Source organism: Drosophila erecta, unplaced genomic scaffold (genome assembly GCF_003286155.1).
Source record: "Drosophila erecta strain 14021-0224.00,06,07 unplaced genomic scaffold, DereRS2 tig00000646-arrow-arrow-pilon, whole genome shotgun sequence".
NCBI lineage: Eukaryota > Metazoa > Arthropoda > Insecta > Diptera > Drosophilidae > Drosophila > Drosophila erecta.
The window spans coordinates 24303-44803 of NW_020825283.1; the positions used below are offsets into that span (position 1 = coordinate 24303).

At 37.2% G+C, this 20501-nt stretch overlaps 2 non-coding genes and 1 pseudogene across 2 annotated transcripts; all 3 read left to right on the top strand.

The window, feature by feature from the left end:
* The first annotated feature begins 3326 nt into the window (after positions 1–3326).
* Positions 3327–5321, top strand: LOC113564772. The gene has a single exon (XR_003408297.1). It is a non-coding gene; the product is annotated as a small subunit ribosomal RNA (ribosomal RNA).
* Positions 5322–6169: 848 nt separating this feature from the next.
* On the top strand, positions 6170–6348 carry LOC113564777. Its single transcript, XR_003408300.1, has one exon. It is a non-coding gene; the product is annotated as a 5.8S ribosomal RNA (ribosomal RNA).
* A 389-nt stretch (positions 6349–6737) lies between these two features.
* On the top strand, positions 6738–15443 carry LOC113564775 (annotated as a pseudogene).
* Positions 15444–20501: the final 5058 nt, after the last annotated feature.

Genomic DNA, 20501 nt, shown 5'->3' on the forward strand with positions numbered 1-20501 from the left:
ATAGATATAAAGAACTTAAAGAAATCAAGTAAAGTTGCCAAATGCTTTGTCATCAAATTAGTGACGCATATGATATTGTCCCTATCTAATTATAGAAATAAAGAACTTAAAGAACTCAAGTAAAGTTGCCAAAACGCATATGATAATGTCCCTATCATATTAAAGAACTAAAGAACTTAAAGAAATCAAGTAAAGTTGCCAAGACGCATATGATATTGTCCCTATCATATTAAAGAAATAAAGAACTTAAAGAAATCAAGTAAAGTTGCCAATACGCATATGATATTGTCCCTATCATATAAATATAGGATAAATGTATATAATTATATATAAAGAAAAATATATGAAATATCCGTATATTTATTAACTAAAGAACTTAAAGAAATCAAGTAAAGTTGCCAAGACGCATATGATAATGTCCCTATCATATTAAAGAAATAAAGAACTTAAAGAAATCAAGTAAAGTTGCCAAGACGCATATGATATTGTCCCTATCTAATTATAGAAATAAAGAACTTAAAGAAATCAAGTAAAGTTGCCAAGACGCATATGATAATGTCCCTATCATATTAAAGAACTAAAGAACTTAAAGAAATCAAGTAAAGTTGCCAAGACGCATATGATAATGTCCCTATCATATTAAAGAACTAAAGAACTTAAAGAAATCAAGTAAAGTTGCCAAGACGCATATGATATTGTCCCTATCATATTAAAGAAATAAAGAACTTAAAGAAATCAAGTAAAGTTGCCAAATGCTTTGTCATCAAATTAGTGACGCATATGATATTGTCCCTATCTAATTATAGAAATAAAGAACTTAAAGAACTCAAGTAAAGTTGCCAAGACGCATATGATAATGTCCCTATCATATTAAAGAACTAAAGAACTTAAAGAAATCAAGTAAAGTTGCCAAGACGCATATGATATTGTCCCTATCATATTAAAGAAATAAAGAACTTAAAGAAATCAAGTAAAGTTGCCAAGACGCATATGATATTGTCCCTATCATATAAATATAGGATAAATGTATATAATTATATATAAAGAAAAATATATGAAATATCCGTATATTTATTGAACAATATAAGGAAATTATATATAAAACATATGAAAAGGAATATTTATTGTATTTATAAAAGAAAAAATTCAGAAATACTCCTATATTCTCTTAGTATTATAGAGAAAACCCATATAAGTGAGAGGTATTAGTAGTGTAAACGACGCTTTGATCGACAGAGGGTTCAAAAACTACTATAGGTAGGCAGTGGTTGCCGACCTCTCGTATTGTTCAAAACTTATGTATTCATATGATTTTGACAATAATATAAGGAAATTAATTATAAAACATATGAAAAGGAATATTTATTGTATGTATAAAAGAAAAAATTCAGAAATACTCCTATATTCTCTTAGTATTATAGAGAAAACCCATATAAGTGAGAGGTATTAGTAGTGTAAACGACGCTTTGATCGACAGAGGGTTCAAAAACTACTATAGGTAGGCAGTGGTTGCCGACCTCTCGTATTGTTCAAAACTTATGTATTCATATGATTTTGACAATAATATAAGGAAATTAATTATAAAACATATGAAAATGAATATTTATTATATGTATAAAGGAAAAAAATCAGAAATACTCCTATATTCTCTTAGTATTATAGAGAAAACCCATATAAGTGAGAGGTATTAGTAGTGTAAACGACGCTCTGATCGACAGAGGGTTCAAAAACTACTATAGGTAGGCAGTGGTTGCCGACCTCTCGTATTGTTCAAAACTTATGTATTCATATGATTTTGACAATAATATAAGGAAATTAATTATAAAACATATGAAAATGAATATTTATTATATGTATAAAGGAAAAAATTCAGAAATACTCCTATATTCTCTTAGTATTATAGAGAAAACCCATATAAGTGAGAGGTATTAGTAGTGTAAACGACGCTTTGATCGACAGAGGGTTCAAAAACTACTATAGGTAGGCAGTGGTTGCCGACCTCTCGTATTGTTCAAAACTTATGTATTCATATGATTTTGACAATAATATAAGGAAATTAATTATAAAACATATGAAAATGAATATTTATTATATGTATAAAGGAAAAAAATCAGAAATACTCCTATATTCTCTTAGTATTATAGAGAAAACCCATATAAGTGAGAGGTATTAGTAGTGTAAACGACGCTCTGATCGACAGAGGGTTCAAAAACTACTATAGGTAGGCAGTGGTTGCCGACCTCTCGTATTGTTCAAAACTTATGTATTCATATGATTTTGACAATAATATAAGGAAATTAAATATAAAACATATGAAAATGAGCAATTATCATATGATTAATGGAAAAAATAATTCATTTATATATGAATAAAGGAAAATTCTCTTAATATATAAGAGAATAGCACGTGTTGGGTGGCAAACAGAATTGAAAATACCCGCTTTGAGGACAGCGGGTTCAAAAACTACTATAGGTAGGCAGTGGTTGCCGACCTCATGCATTATTCGAAATATATATTTCGGATCATGATGATTTAAATTTGGTTACTTACAAATAAAGTATATTATTATCCGTACAAATTTGTTTCTCAGTTCTTATGAACATGGGACTTGGCTCCGCGGTTAATAGGAATATACGACTTTAGATAATATCGTTGAAACAACAGTCAAGTTTCTATTATACATAGAATAACAAATCGTTTCCATATATTATCGTTAATTTTTGGAGGCAGGCAAATTTATTGTTATTTATTTAATAATATATTACCTGCCGTAAAGTTGGAAAATTATATCGTTACCGCGGTATAATATATATATTCATATTTATTACATGATGGAAAAATTACAAAATTTTTAATATAGAAATCATATGCGCTCGGTTTTACGTTATGTATTACCAGAGAGTTATATGGATAAAGATAAATTTTAAATTTATCATCAAATTGCAAATGATTTAACTCAATATTTATATTGGTTAAACAAAAATTGTACATGTGTGGATACAATAATTATGTATGTTGGAAACAAAATGATATTTTAGAATGAAATATGTATAATATAAATACAAAATTATAGAAATATATATTATTGAACTTGTTAATAATGGTGAAACAAGTATAAAAATATAATGGAATATACGAATACGAATGCTATATAAAAATGGCCGTAATCGAATTAAAAGAGATTTAAAATTTTACCCAAAGGCAAAATATTGAAGTATTTTTCAATATGATATAATAAATGGAATTATATAAAATGGAAATCTATAATATTTATATTGCTTATTTCAATTCGAAAAATATGAATGGAATATGAAGAAAGAAACATTATTCTGGTTGATCCTGCCAGTAGTTATATGCTTGTCTCAAAGATTAAGCCATGCATGTCTAAGTACACACGAATTAAAAGTGAAACCGCAAAAGGCTCATTATATCAGTTATGGTTCCTTAGATCGTTAACAGTTACTTGGATAACTGTGGTAATTCTAGAGCTAATACATGCAATTAAAACATGAACCTTATGGGACATGTGCTTTTATTAGGCTAAAACCAAGCGATCGCAAGATCGTTATATTGGTTGAACTCTAGATAACATGCAGATCGTATGGTCTTGTACCGACGACAGATCTTTCAAATGTCTGCCCTATCAACTTTTGATGGTAGTATCTAGGACTACCATGGTTGCAACGGGTAACGGGGAATCAGGGTTCGATTCCGGAGAGGGAGCCTGAGAAACGGCTACCACATCTAAGGAAGGCAGCAGGCGCGTAAATTACCCACTCCCAGCTCGGGGAGGTAGTGACGAAAAATAACAATACAGGACTCATATCCGAGGCCCTGTAATTGGAATGAGTACACTTTAAATCCTTTAACAAGGACCAATTGGAGGGCAAGTCTGGTGCCAGCAGCCGCGGTAATTCCAGCTCCAATAGCGTATATTAAAGTTGTTGCGGTTAAAACGTTCGTAGTTGAACTTGTGCTTCATACGGGTAGTACAACTTACAATTGTGGTTAGTACTATACCTTTATGTATGTAAGCGTATTACCGGTGGAGTTCTTATATGTGATTAAATACTTGTATTTTTTCATATGTTCCTCCTATTTAAAAACCTGCATTAGTGCTCTTAAACGAGTGTTATTGTGGGCCGGTACTATTACTTTGAACAAATTAGAGTGCTTAAAGCAGGCTTCAAATGCCTGAATATTCTGTGCATGGGATAATGAAATAAGACCTCTGTTCTGCTTTCATTGGTTTTCAGATCAAGAGGTAATGATTAATAGAAGCAGTTTGGGGGCATTAGTATTACGACGCGAGAGGTGAAATTCTTGGACCGTCGTAAGACTAACTTAAGCGAAAGCATTTGCCAAAGATGTTTTCATTAATCAAGAACGAAAGTTAGAGGTTCGAAGGCGATCAGATACCGCCCTAGTTCTAACCATAAACGATGCCAGCTAGCAATTGGGTGTAGCTACTTTTATGGCTCTCTCAGTCGCTTCCCGGGAAACCAAAGCTTTTGGGCTCCGGGGGAAGTATGGTTGCAAAGCTGAAACTTAAAGGAATTGACGGAAGGGCACCACCAGGAGTGGAGCCTGCGGCTTAATTTGACTCAACACGGGAAAACTTACCAGGTCCGAACATAAGTGTGTAAGACAGATTGATAGCTCTTTCTCGAATCTATGGGTGGTGGTGCATGGCCGTTCTTAGTTCGTGGAGTGATTTGTCTGGTTAATTCCGATAACGAACGAGACTCAAATATATTAAATAGATATCTTCAGGATTATGGTGCTGAAGCTTATATAGCCTTCATTCATGGTGGCAGTAAAATGTTTATTGTGTTTGAATGTGTTTATGTAAGTGGAGCCGTACCTGTTGGTTTGTCCCATTATAAGGACACTAGCTTCTTAAATGGACAAATTGCGTCTAGCAATAATGAGATTGAGCAATAACAGGTCTGTGATGCCCTTAGATGTCCTGGGCTGCACGCGCGCTACAATGAAAGTATCAACGTGTATTTCCTAGACCGAGAGGTCCGGGTAAACCGCTGAACCACTTTCATGCTTGGGATTGTGAACTGAAACTGTTCACATGAACTTGGAATTCCCAGTAAGTGTGAGTCATTAACTCGCATTGATTACGTCCCTGCCCTTTGTACACACCGCCCGTCGCTACTACCGATTGAATTATTTAGTGAGGTCTCCGGACGTGATCACTGTGACGCCTTGCGTGTTACGGTTGTTTCGCAAAAGTTGACCGAACTTGATTATTTAGAGGAAGTAAAAGTCGTAACAAGGTTTCCGTAGGTGAACCTGCGGAAGGATCATTATTGTATAAAATCCTTACCGTTAATAAAAATTTGTTATAATACAAATACATTTTGAATTTACCAAAATTACTTACCAAATTACCAAATTAAAAAATTTACCAAATTTATATTACCATATTATCAAATTTACCAGATTACGAATTTTACAAAAGCAAAGCGCATAATATGATATGATTATAGAACGAAACGATTCAATTGAATCAAATTAAAAATATATATATAAATATATATTAAAATAAAAGTTAAAATCAAAATAAAATGAATCTGATGGGTTTTTATTTATATGAGGCTTTGGCAACCTCATAAGATTTTAACATGTTGTGTAATGGCGGGCACAACAAAAAAAAATATTATATATATGTGGCTTTGAAATGTAAAAATAAAACTTCGAATATTGGAGAGATCGAAGATATCAAATTCGAAAATGGAAATCGAATTAAAACATTAAAAATAATGGTTATCAAAATAATTTGTTAATATAAAATGGTGAACTTTGTGTGTATATGGACCATAATATACACGCGTTGCGAATATGTATTGTTCATCTTAGTTATGAGCATACGTTGGCTAATGCAACAACCTAAAATATACAATGTTGTACCTGGTACCCATCAGGTTAATGTTTTATATAAATTGCAGTATGTATCGCCCAAACATAGTTAAATATAAACCGTAAATAACCAGATTATATGATACATAATGCTTATATGAAACTAAGACATTTCGCAGCATTTATTTTAGGTATAAAAATACATTTATTGAAGGAATTGATATATGCCAGTAAAATGGTGTATTTTTAATTTCTTTCAATAAAAACAAAATTGACATTATATAAAAATGAATTATAAAACTCTAAGCGGTGGATCACTCGGCTCATGGGTCGATGAAGAACGCAGCAAACTGTGCGTCATCGTGTGAACTGCAGGACACATGAACATCGACATTTTGAACGCATATCGCAGTCCATGCTGTTATGTACTTTAATTAATTTTATAGTGCTGCTTGGACTACATATGGTTGAGGGTTGTAAGACTATGCTAATTAAGTTGTTTATAAATTTTATAAGCATATGGTATATTATTGGATAAAATAATAATATTTTTATTCATAATATTAAAAAATATATATGAAAAACATTATCTCACATTTGGATGTGAAAAACGAAGAGAAATATTTTCTTTTTCAATCAAGTAATACTGAGAAATGTCTAGCATAAAAAATTGAATTATTTTTCATCTAGAATTGTCTCTTATTAATGATTCGGAAATAGAAAAAACTTGGTTATGTTATTATTCTTCGTTGGTTCGTTTAATGGAAAACACTTTGCTACAAGAAATAATGGAAATTTTATAACGAATTTAATAAAATGTTTTTATCATTATATATAAAGAATTAATGGCAAGAAAAAGTTATATACAACCTCAACTCATATGGGACTACCCCCTGAATTTAAGCATATTAATTAGGGGAGGAAAAGAAACTAACAAGGATTTTCTTAGTAGCGGCGAGCGAAAAGAAAACAGTTCAGCACTAAGTCACTTTGTCTATATGGCAAATGTGAGATGCAGTGTATGGAGCGTCAATATTCTAGTATGAGAAATTAACGATTTAAGTCCTTCTTAAATGAGGCCATTTACCCATAGAGGGTGCCAGGCCCGTATAACGTTAATGATTACTAGATGATGTTTCCAAAGAGTCGTGTTGCTTGATAGTGCAGCACTAAGTGGGTGGTAAACTCCATCTAAAACTAAATATAACCATGAGACCGATAGTAAACAAGTACCGTGAGGGAAAGTTGAAAAGAACTCTGAATAGAGAGTTAAACAGTACGTGAAACTGCTTAGAGGTTAAGCCCGATGAACCTGAATATCCGTTATGGAAAATTCATCATTAAAATTGTAATATTTAAATAATATTATGAGGATAGTGTGCATTTTTTCCATATAAGGACATTGTAATCTATTAGCATATACCAAATTTATCATAAAATATAACTTATAGTTTATTCCAATTAAATTGCTTGCATTTTAACACAGAATAAATGTTATTAATTTGATAAAGTGCTGATAGATTAATATGATTACAGTGCGTTAATTTTTCGGAATTATATAATGGCATAATTATCATTGATTTTTGTGTTTATTATATGCACTTGTATGATTAACAATGCGAAAGATTCAGGATACCTTCGGGACCCGTCTTGAAACACGGACCAAGGAGTCTAACATATGTGCAAGTTATTGGGATATAAACCTAATAGCGTAATTAACTTGACTAATAATGGGATTAGTTTTTTAACTATTTATAGCTAATTAACACAATCCCGGGGCGTTCTATATAGTTATGTATAATGTATATTTATATTATTTATGCCTCTAACTGGAACGTACCTTGAGCATATATGCTGTGACCCGAAAGATGGTGAACTATACTTGATCAGGTTGAAGTCAGGGGAAACCCTGATGGAAGACCGAAACAGTTCTGACGTGCAAATCGATTGTCAGAATTGAGTATAGGGGCGAAAGACCAATCGAACCATCTAGTAGCTGGTTCCTTCCGAAGTTTCCCTCAGGATAGCTGGTGCATTTTAATATTATATAAAATAATCTTATCTGGTAAAGCGAATGATTAGAGGCCTTAGGGTCGAAACGATCTTAACCTATTCTCAAACTTTAAATGGGTAAGAACCTTAACTTTCTTGATATGAAGTTCAAGGTTATGATATAATGTGCCCAGTGGGCCACTTTTGGTAAGCAGAACTGGCGCTGTGGGATGAACCAAACGTAATGTTACGGTGCCCAAATTAACAACTCATGCAGATACCATGAAAGGCGTTGGTTGCTTAAAACAGCAGGACGGTGATCATGGAAGTCGAAATCCGCTAAGGAGTGTGTAACAACTCACCTGCCGAAGCAACTAGCCCTTAAAATGGATGGCGCTTAAGTTGTATACCTATACATTACCGCTAAAGTAGATGATTTATATTACTTGTGATATAAATTTTGAAACTTTAGTGAGTAGGAAGGTACAATGGTATGCGTAGAAGTGTTTGGCGTAAGCCTGCATGGAGCTGCCATTGGTACAGATCTTGGTGGTAGTAGCAAATAATCGAATGAGACCTTGGAGGACTGAAGTGGAGAAGGGTTTCGTGTGAACAGTGGTTGATCACGAGTTAGTCGGTCCTAAGTTCAAGGCGAAAGCCGAAAATTTTCAAGTAAAACAAAAATGCCAAATTATATAAACAAAGCGAAAATAATACACTTGAATAATTTTGAACGAAAGGGAATACGGTTCCAATTCCGTAACCTGTTGAGTATCCGTTTGTTATTAAATATGGGCCTCGTGCTCATCCTGGCAACAGGAACGACCATAAAGAAGCCGTCGAGAGATATCGGAAGAGTTTTCTTTTCTGTTTTATAGCCGTACTACCATGGAAGTCTTTCGCAGAGAGATATGGTAGATGGGCTAGAAGAGCATGACATATACTGTTGTGTCGATATTTTCTCCTCGGACCTTGAAAATTTATGGTGGGGACACGCAAACTTCTCAACAGGCCGTACCAATATCCGCAGCTGGTCTCCAAGGTGAAGAGTCTCTAGTCGATAGAATAATGTAGGTAAGGGAAGTCGGCAAATTAGATCCGTAACTTCGGGATAAGGATTGGCTCTGAAGATTGAGATAGTCGGGCTTGATTGGGAAACAATAACATGGTTTATGTGCTCGTTCTGGGTAAATAGAGTTTCTAGCATTTATGTTAGTTACTTGTTCCCCGGATAGTTTAGTTACGTAGCCAATTGTGGAACTTTCTTGCTAAAATTTTTAAGAATACTATTTGGGTTAAACCAATTAGTTCTTATTAATTATAACGATTATCAATTAACAATCAATTCAGAACTGGCACGGACTTGGGGAATCCGACTGTCTAATTAAAACAAAGCATTGTGATGGCCCTAGCGGGTGTTGACACAATGTGATTTCTGCCCAGTGCTCTGAATGTCAAAGTGAAGAAATTCAAGTAAGCGCGGGTCAACGGCGGGAGTAACTATGACTCTCTTAAGGTAGCCAAATGCCTCGTCATCTAATTAGTCAGTCACTTCCTAACTCTCGTCGAGTGCAGACGTGCCTACGGATAAAGTGTTTATTCTCTGAGTGATTTTCGCTGTGAAAAAGTAAACCTGGAATCTTCAAAAACGTACAGAAAGTTGGCCCAAGACCTGAAGTGCGTGTGATACGCGAACGCAAGTTCATGCAACGTGTGCTTTGGCTGCAGATGGTATTTAACTTATTTGCAAAAGTGCACGTGTTTAGCAAATCAGCTGTCTGGTGTCACCAGTCGTCGCCTACTCAGCTGGTGGAACAGCTGTTCCAGTGGTGTGTGTACTGGCTAAATTGAACCCGATAACCACAACCAGTTTCGAAATAGGTGGCGCCTCTACCCCTATAGTAAAAAATTTCTCCGCCAGAGGGCGTTAATCAGTCCCATAAAGCGCCACCAGGTGGCGCTCTTTGCTCCCCCCTTCTGTGCCTGACAATTAACACTCACTCGTACAGAAAGGCAAAATCTGAAAGACACGTGCTACTGCACGCAGTTACCATGGGCAAAAACGATATGGAAGTGGATAATGTGGCTCTGCCCACTTCTAAGAAAAATGGTTGGCAAACGCTGGTGCCTAAGAAGAATGCAGGCAAGCGCAAGGAGCCACCTAATCTAGCTACGACCGTAAACCCCAAAGTACCCAAGGTACTAAAACCCATGAAGAAGAAGACGTCGGCCACTGGCAGCTCCAGCTCCAGCTCCAGCTCCAGCGAATCTGACGATGAATACGAGGAACCAGGTGAGGTACGACAGTTCACCTTGCCCCTAAAGAAAAAGACAGCTAAGCTGGCCAAAGTCAACAAGGTCAGCGATGCTGAGGAGCTGCTGTCAAATACCAACCGATTCGCTGCACTGCCTATCGAAGAGGACGTTGTCACCAAGGAACCAGCTATACCAGTGGAGGCCACTGTACCCAAGCCCCCTCCAATCATAATACCTGGGGTGCACAGCATCGCAGATATGCTAGCTGACCTTGGAGAAGTAACCGAGCCAGGTAGCTTCGCCTACAAGGCTACCGGAGGCGGTAGCGTCAGAATCATGCCGAAAGACAGCTCGACATACCGGAAAATTGTCAACCACATGGACAACCACAACATGGCCTTCAGGACTTTCCAACTCAAGGAAAACCGAGCTTTTCGCGTGGTAATTAAAGGGCTACATTCAACAACGCCAGTTGACCTCATCACTGAAGAACTGAAGGGGCTCGGACACACTGTTCGAGATATCAAGAACGCCATCTCGAGAACCACAAAGAAACCTATGGCTATGTTCTTCGTAAACTTGGAGCCTTCAAGTAACAATAAAAAGGTGTTCGAGATCAACAGGCTCTGCCACGCTGTGGTCTCCACCGAGGAGCCCAGAAAATTCAATGACCTGGTGCAGTGCTACCGCTGCCAGGCTTTCGGGCATACCAAGAGGTACTGCAGATTGCAGTACACTTGCGTAAAATGCGGTCAGGGGCATGCATCTACCGAGTGCACTAAGGCCAAAGACGCTCCTGCTACATGCGGTAACTGCGGGGAGGCGCACACTGCGTCATACCAAGGCTGTCGAGTATACATCGAGGCCAAGAAGAGGGCTTCCCCTAAGCCAAAAACGAAGACGATGACACCACCGCCGAAAGAGGCCCATACACCACCAGCGACAACCAACAACGCCACATTCACTGGCTTTAGCTACGCTGACGTCATCAGGGGAGGATACCCCCAGCAACAGCAACCCAAACACACCTTCAACCAACAAGGTCTCATTGACCGGGAGGCAGCGTTGGAGGAGAGAATAATGAAGCGCATGGAGAACATGATGGCCTCAATGTTCTCCCAGTTTAAAGACATGGTGATGGCCATGTTCTCCTGCCAGAGAACCATGCCATGAATACACAAATAGTAATCTGGAATGCTAACGGCTTGGCGCGGAACAAGCCAGAAGTGGAGCTCTACCTGAAAACCAACCAGGTAGACGTGATGCTGGTCAGCGAGACCCACTTTACAACGAGGTCTCACTTCAAAATCCCTGGCTACGAGGTGGTCAACGCCTTGCACCCAGCGGACAGGATCAGAGGTGGAGCCACAGTAATCGTACGAAGAGGATTACTGTACGAGGAGATGGAGCCGGTGCAGCTGGAATGGATGCAATGCGCCAGGATCCAGCTGCTGACACATTCGGGCAAAATCTGTATCGCGGCAGCATACTTGCCCCCGCGTTATACAATCAGCCATCCCGAGTTGTCACTGCAGCTGAAAAACTTGGGTCCCAAATTTCTTATTGGCGGAGACTTTAATGCCAAGCACACATGGTGGGGCTCCAGGATTGTCAACCCCAAGGGCAGCACTCTGCTTAGGTGCGTCAGAGAGTTGGGCTGCAATCTGCACACAACGGGTGAGCCAACATACTGGCCCAGTGACCCTAACAAAATACCGGACCTCCTTGATCTAGGCATCAGTAGAGGAATCGACCCGGCGAAAGTATCTACAGTTGGGTGCTACGAGCTGTGCTCTGACCACAGCATGGTCAGGATAGTACTTAGGACCTCCTTCCTAAGCACCCCCAGAGGCACCAAACTGATCAGGCGAAATACCGACATAGCTGTGTTTAAAAGCTGGCTTGAAGAAAACGTTGACCCACATCCGACTATCAGCACTGGAGGAGACATAGACGAAGCCGTTGCTAGCCTTACTGGCAAAATCCAGCAGGCGGCAAGGATGGCCACACCCACACGTCCTACCAACAGTGGGAGACCCCAAGTGGCCCGCAGGGACAACCATCTATGGTCGACTGAACTGGCGTCGATGGTATCGGAGAAAAGGAGGCTGAGGAGAGTCTGGCAGACTAGCAGAACACCGTCCGACAAGAGGGCCTACAACAGAGCCTGCAAGCAGCTCAAACAGATGCTTCATGACTCGAGAAACAAGGCGCTCGAGGAGTACCTAATAGAACTGGAGCCTGGCAATGCTGAGCACAACATCTGGAACGCCACCAAATATCTGAAGAGGCCTGCGCGGAGGGTGCCACCTGTCAAAACAGCTGCAGGTGTATGGTGCCGGTCAAGCCAAGAGAAAGCGGATGCGTTTGCTGACCACCTGGAAACCAGCTTCCAGCCATTCGCCCTATGTGATGACGAAGACGTTGAAGAGACGAAGCAGTTCGTTGACGCAGCCTGCCCTATGGACCTGCCTATCGCAGAGATAGGTAGTCAGGAGATTCTGGATGAGATCTCGTGCTTGAAGCTCACCAAATCTCCTGGCCACGACCAAATCGACGCAGCTGCCCTCAAGCTGCTCCCAGCGAACTGCATAGAGTACCTGAAGGCTCTGATGAACCAATGCTTAAGACTGGGACACTTTCCTTCTCAGTGGAAGTGCGCTGAGGTTATCCTCATACACAAGCCGGGCAAGCCAGAAGCCGAGCTAGGCTCATACAGGCCGATCAGTCTACTCGCCATCCTGTCAAAAATCCTTGAGAAGCTGTTCCTCAAGAGGTTGCTGACCATCCTGGAGGAAAAGAGGACCATCCCTGACCACCAGTTCGGTTTCAGGCAAGGACATGGCGCCATCCAGCAGTGCCACCGGGTCGTCTCCAGGGTCTTCGATGCCTTCGAAAACAAGAAGTATTGCGCGGCAGTCTTCCTCGATGTGAGGCAGGCTTTCGACAGGGTGTGGCACCTCGGCCTGCTTTTTAAGCTGAAGCAACAGTTACCTACCCCATACTACATGTTCCTCAAGGCATACGTGGAAGAGAGGAGGTTTTACGTGAGGAGCAGTAACTCCAAATCACCCCAACACGTGGTGAGAGCCGGAGTACCTCAGGGCAGCGTACTCGGTCCTGTGCTGTACAACATATTCACCTCAGATATGCCAGTATCTGAAGACAATAGAATATTGACATGCACCTACGCCGACGACACAGCGCTCCTGTGCTCTGACACAACCCCTACCCTGGCAGCGCAAGGGCTGCAACACGAGCTGGACACGATACAGTCATGGCTGAAAAGGTGGAACATCACCATAAACGCTGACAAATCCACCTACGTCACGTTTACACTCAGACCAGACAACTGTCCACCCGTCCACATCAACGGCACCAACATACCGTCCAATTCGAGGGCCAAGTACCTGGGACTAACCCTGGACAAGCGTCTCACATGGAAGGACCACATAGGGGATAAAGTAAAACTCATGAGGCACAAATGCCGCTCCATGACATGGCTCCTGGGCAGACGAAGCACGCTACCGACTAGATACAAACTACTCCTCTACAAAGCCATCATAAAGCCGGCTTGGACATACGGCATCGAGCTGTGGGGCACTGCCTCCCATACAAATATCAAAAGACTACAGAGAGCAGAATGCCGCATCCTAAGATTTATCCTCAACTGTCCTTACTACGTGAGGAACACGACAATCAAAAGGGACCTCAAAATGCAAAGTGTCGCCGAGGAGTCCAGGAAAGCCAGCAGGAGGCACCTGGAGAAGCTGGAAAACCACCAAAACCAACTTGCTGTCAACCTCCTGGACAACAGCCTACAGCGCAGAAGACTCCGAAGAAACCATCCACTTGACCTACCTTTCCGGGTTCCCTAAAGGAATCCCCTGATGACCCTAGCTATTAAATATAAGATTGCCTAGAAAATCTACATAACCGCCAATGTACCACATAATTTAATTGATTGCCCTCCTGGGCAGATGTAAATAAAGATACTGTAATATTAAAAAAAAAAAAAAAAAATCTAATTAGTGACGCGCATGAATGGATTAACGAGATTCCTACTGTCCCTATCTACTATCTAGCGAAACCACAGCCAAGGGAACGGGCTTGGAATAATTAGCGGGGAAAGAAGACCCTTTTGAGCTTGACTCTAATCTGGCAGTGTAAGGAGACATAAGAGGTGTAGAATAAGTGGGAGATATTAGACCTCGGTTTGGTATCGTCAATGAAATACCACTACTCTTATTGTTTCCTTACTTACTTGATTAAATGGAACGTGTATCATTTCCTAGCCATTATACGGATATATTTATTATATCTTATGGTATTGGGTTTTGATGCAAGCTTCTTGATCAAAGTATCACGAGTTTGTTATATAATCGCAAACAAATTCTTTAATAAAACGATGCATTTATGTATTTTTGATTTGAAAATTTGGTATAACTCCAATTACTCAGGTATGATCCAATTCAAGGACATTGCCAGGTAGGGAGTTTGACTGGGGCGGTACATCTCTCAAATAATAACGGAGGTGTCCCAAGGCCAGCTCAGTGCGGACAGAAACCACACATAGAGCAAAAGGGCAAATGCTGACTTGATCTCGGTGTTCAGTACACACAGGGACAGCAAAAGCTCGGCCTATCGATCCTTTTGGTTTAAAGAGTTTTTTAACAAGAGGTGTCAGAAAAGTTACCATAGGGATAACTGGCTTGTGGCGGCCAAGCGTTCATAGCGACGTCGCTTTTTGATCCTTCGATGTCGGCTCTTCCTATCATTGTGAAGCAAAATTCACCAAGCGTTGGATTGTTCACCCATGCAAGGGAACGTGAGCTGGGTTTAGACCGTCGTGAGACAGGTTAGTTTTACCCTACTAATGACAAAACGTTGTTGCGACAGCATTCCTGCGTAGTACGAGAGGAACCGCAGGTACGGACCAATGGCACAATACTTGTTCGAGCGAACAGTGGTATGACGCTACGTCCGTTGGATTATGCCTGAACGCCTCTAAGGTCGTATCCGTGCTGGACTGCAATGATAAATAAGGGGCAATTTGCATTGTATGGCTTCTAAACCATTTAAAGTTTATAATTTACTTTATAAACGACAATGGATGTGATGCCAATGTAATTTGTAACATAGTAAATTGGGAGGATCTTCGATCACCTGATGCCGCGCTAGTTACATATAAAAGCATTATTTAATACAATGACAAAGCCTAGAATCAATTGTAAACGACTTTTGTAACAGGCAAGGTGTTGTAAGTGGTTGAGCAGCTGCCATACTGCGATCCACTGAAGCTTATCCTTTGCTTGATGATTCGATATAAAATATATAAGTACTTGCATATGATATTGTCCCTATCTAATTATAGAAATAAAGAACTTAAAGAACTCAAGTAAAGTTGCCAAAACGCATATGATAATGTCCCTATCATATTAAAGAACTAAAGAACTTAAAGAAATCAAGTAAAGTTGCCAAATGCTTTGTCATCAAATTAGTGACGCATATGATATTGTCCCTATCTAATTATAGAAATAAAGAACTTAAAGAACTCAAGTAAAGTTGCCAAAACGCATATGATAATGTCCCTATCATATTAAAGAACTAAAGAACTTAAAGAAATCAAGTAAAGTTGCCAAGACTCATATGATAATGTCCCTATCATATTAAAGAACTAAAGAACTTAAAGAAATCAAGTAAAGTTGCCAAATGCTTTGTCATCAAATTAGTGACGCATATGATATTGTCCCTATCTAATTATAGAAATAAAGAACTTAAAGAACTCAAGTAAAGTTGCCAAGACGCATATGATAATGTCCCTATCATATTAAAGAACTAAAGAACTTAAAGAAATCAAGTCAAGTTGCCAAATGCTTTGTCATCAAATTAGTGACGCATATGATATTGTCCCTATCTAATTATAGAAATAAAGAACTTAAAGAACTCAAGTAAAGTTGCCAAGACGCATATGATATTGTCCCTATCTAATTATAGAAATAAAGAACTTAAAGAAATCAAGTAAAGTTGCCAAGACGCATATGATATTGTCCCTATCATATTATAGATATAAAGAACTTAAAGAAATCAAGTAAAGTTGCCAAATGCTTTGTCATCAAATTAGTGACGCATATGATATTGTCCCTATCTAATTATAGAAATAAAGAACTTAAAGAACTCAAGTAAAGTTGCCAAAACGCATATGATAATGTCCCTATCATATTAAAGAACTAAAGAACTTAAAGAAATCAAGTAAAGTTGCCAAGACGCATATGATATTGTCCCTATCATATTAAAGAAATAAAGAACTTAAAGAAATCAAGTAAAGTTGCCAATACGCATATGATATTGTCCCTATCATATAAATATAGGATAAATGTATATAATTATATATAAAGAAAAATATATGAAATATCCGTATATTTATTAACTAAAGAACTTAAAGAAATCAAGTAAAGTTGCCAAGACGCATATGATAATGTCCCTATCATATTAAAGAAATAAAGAACTTAAAGAAATCAAGTAAAGTTGCCAAGACGCATATGATATTGTCCCTATCTAATTATAGAAATAAAGAACTTAAAGAAATCAAGTAAAGTTGCCAAGACGCATATGATAATGTCCCTATCATATTAAAGAACTAAAGAACTTAAAGAAATCAAGTAAAGTTGCCAAGACGCATATGATAATGTCCCTATCATATTAAAGAACTAAAGAACTTAAAGAAATCAAGTAAAGTTGCCAAGACGCATATGATATTGTCCCTATCATATTAAAGAAATAAAGAACTTAAAGAAATCAAGTAAAGTTGCCAAATGCTTTGTCATCAAATTAGTGACGCATATGATATTGTCCCTATCTAATTATAGAAATAAAGAACTTAAAGAACTCAAGTAAAGTTGCCAAGACGCATATGATAATGTCCCTATCATATTAAAGAACTAAAGAACTTAAAGAAATCAAGTAAAGTTGCCAAGACGCATATGATATTGTCCCTATCATATTAAAGAAATAAAGAACTTAAAGAAATCAAGTAAAGTTGCCAAGACGCATATGATATTGTCCCTATCATATAAATATAGGATAAATGTATATAATTATATATAAAGAAAAATATATGAAATATCCGTATATTTATTGAACAATATAAGGAAATTATATATAAAACATATGAAAAGGAATATTTATTGTATTTATAAAAGAAAAAATTCAGAAATACTCCTATATTCTCTTAGTATTATAGAGAAAACCCATATAAGTGAGAGGTATTAGTAGTGTAAACGACGCTTTGATCGACAGAGGGTTCAAAAACTACTATAGGTAGGCAGTGGTTGCCGACCTCTCGTATTGTTCAAAACTTATGTATTCATATGATTTTGACAATAATATAAGGAAATTAATTATAAAACATATGAAAAGGAATATTTATTGTATGTATAAAAGAAAAAATTCAGAAATACTCCTATATTCTCTTAGTATTATAGAGAAAACCCATATAAGTGAGAGGTATTAGTAGTGTAAACGACGCTTTGATCGACAGAGGGTTCAAAAACTACTATAGGTAGGCAGTGGTTGCCGACCTCTCGTATTGTTCAAAACTTATGTATTCATATGATTTTGACAATAATATAAGGAAATTAATTATAAAACATATGAAAATGAATATTTATTATATGTATAAAGGAAAAAAATCAGAAATACTCCTATATTCTCTTAGTATTATAGAGAAAACCCATATAAGTGAGAGGTATTAGTAGTGTAAACGACGCTCTGATCGACAGAGGGTTCAAAAACTACTATAGGTAGGCAGTGGTTGCCGACCTCTCGTATTGTTCAAAACTTATGTATTCATATGATTTTGACAATAATATAAGGAAATTAATTATAAAACATATGAAAATGAATATTTATTATATGTATAAAGGAAAAAATTCAGAAATACTCCTATATTCTCTTAGTATTATAGAGAAAACCCATATAAGTGAGAGGTATTAGTAGTGTAAACGACGCTTTGATCGACAGAGGGTTCAAAAACTACTATAGGTAGGCAGTGGTTGCCGACCTCTCGTATTGTTCAAAACTTATGTATTCATATGATTTTGACAATAATATAAGGAAATTAATTATAAAACATATGAAAATGAATATTTATTATATGTATAAAGGAAAAAAATCAGAAATACTCCTATATTCTCTTAGTATTATAGAGAAAACCCATATAAGTGAGAGGTATTAGTAGTGTAAACGACGCTCTGATCGACAGAGGGTTCAAAAACTACTATAGGTAGGCAGTGGTTGCCGACCTCTCGTATTGTTCAAAACTTATGTATTCATATGATTTTGACAATAATATAAGGAAATTAAATATAAAACATATGAAAATGAGCAATTATCATATGATTAATGGAAAAAATAATTCATTTATATATGAATAAAGGAAAATTCTCTTAATATATAAGAGAATAGCACGTGTTGGGTGGCAAACAGAATTGAAAATACCCGCTTTGAGGACAGCGGGTTCAAAAACTACTATAGGTAGGCAGTGGTTGCCGACCTCATGCATTATTCGAAATATATATTTCGGATCATGATGATTTAAATTTGGTTACTTACAAATAAAGTATATTATTATCCGTACAAATTTGTTTCTCAGTTCTTATGAACATGGGACTTGGCTCCGCGGTTAATAGGAATATACGACTTTAGATAATATCGTTGAAACAACAGTCAAGTTTCTATTATACATAGAATAACAAATCGTTTCCATATATTATCGTTAATTTTTGGAGGCAGGCAAATTTATTGTTATTTATTTAATAATATATTACCTGCCGTAAAGTTGGAAAATTATATCGTTACCGCGGTATAATATATATATTCATATTTATTACATGATGGAAAAATTACAAAATTTTTAATATAGAAATCATATGCGCTCGGTTTTACGTTATGTATTACCAGAGAGTTATATGGATAAAGATAAATTTTAAATTTATCATCAAATTGCAAATGATTTAACTCAATATTTATATTGGTTAAACAAAAATTGTACATGTGTGGATACAATAATTATGTATGTTGGAAACAAAATGATATTTTAGAATGAAATATGTATAATATAAATACAAAATTATAGAAATATATATTATTGAACTTGTTAATAATGGTGAAACAAGTATAAAAATATAATGGAATATACGAATACGAATGCTATATAAAAATGGCCGTAATCGAATTAAAAGAGATTTAAAATTTTACCCAAAGGCAAAATATTGAAGTATTTTTCAATATGATATAATAAATGGAATTATATAAAATGGAAATCTATAATATTTATATTGCTTATTTCAATTCGAAAAATATGAATGGAATATGAAGAAAGAAACATTATTCTGGTTGATCCTGCCAGTAGTTATATGCTTGTCTCAAAGATTAAGCCATGCATGTCTAAGTACACACGAATTAAAAGTGAAACCGCAAAAGGCTCATTATATCAGTTATGGTTCCTTAGATCGTTAACAGTTACTTGGATAACTGTGGTAATTCTAGAGCTAATACATGCAATTAAAACATGAACCTTATGGGACATGTGCTTTTATTAGGCTAAAACCAAGCGATCGCAAGATCGTTATATTGGTTGAACTCTAGATAACATGCAGATCGTATGGTCTTGTACCGACGACAGATCTTTCAAATGTCTGCCCTATCAACTTTTGATGGTAGTATCTAGGACTACCATGGTTGCAACGGGTAACGGGGAATCAGGGTTCGATTCCGGAGAGGGAGCCTGAGAAACGGCTACCACATCTAAGGAAGGCAGCAGGCGCGTAAATTACCCACTCCCAGCTCGGGGAGGTAGTGACGAAAAATAACAATACAGGACTCATATCCGAGGCCCTGTAATTGGAATGAGTACACTTTAAATCCTTTAACAAGGACCAATTGGAGGGCAAGTCTGGTGCCAGCAGCCGCGGTAATTCCAGCTCCAATAGCGTATATTAAAGTTGTTGCGGTTAAAACGTTCGTAGTTGAACTTGTGCTTCATACGGGTAGTACAACTTACAATTGTGGTTAGTACTATACCTTTATGTATGTAAGCGTATTACCGGTGGAGTTCTTATATGTGATTAAATACTTGTATTTTTTCATATGTTCCTCCTATTTAAAAACCTGCATTAGTGCTCTTAAACGAGTGTTATTGTGGGCCGGTACTATTACTTTGAACAAATTAGAGTGCTTAAAGCAGGCTTCAAATGCCTGAATATTCTGTGGCATGGGATAATGAAATAGACCTCTGTTCTGCTTTCATTGGTTTTCAGATCAAGAGGTAATGATTATAGAAGCAGTTTGGGGGCATTAGTATTACGACGCGAGAGGTGAAA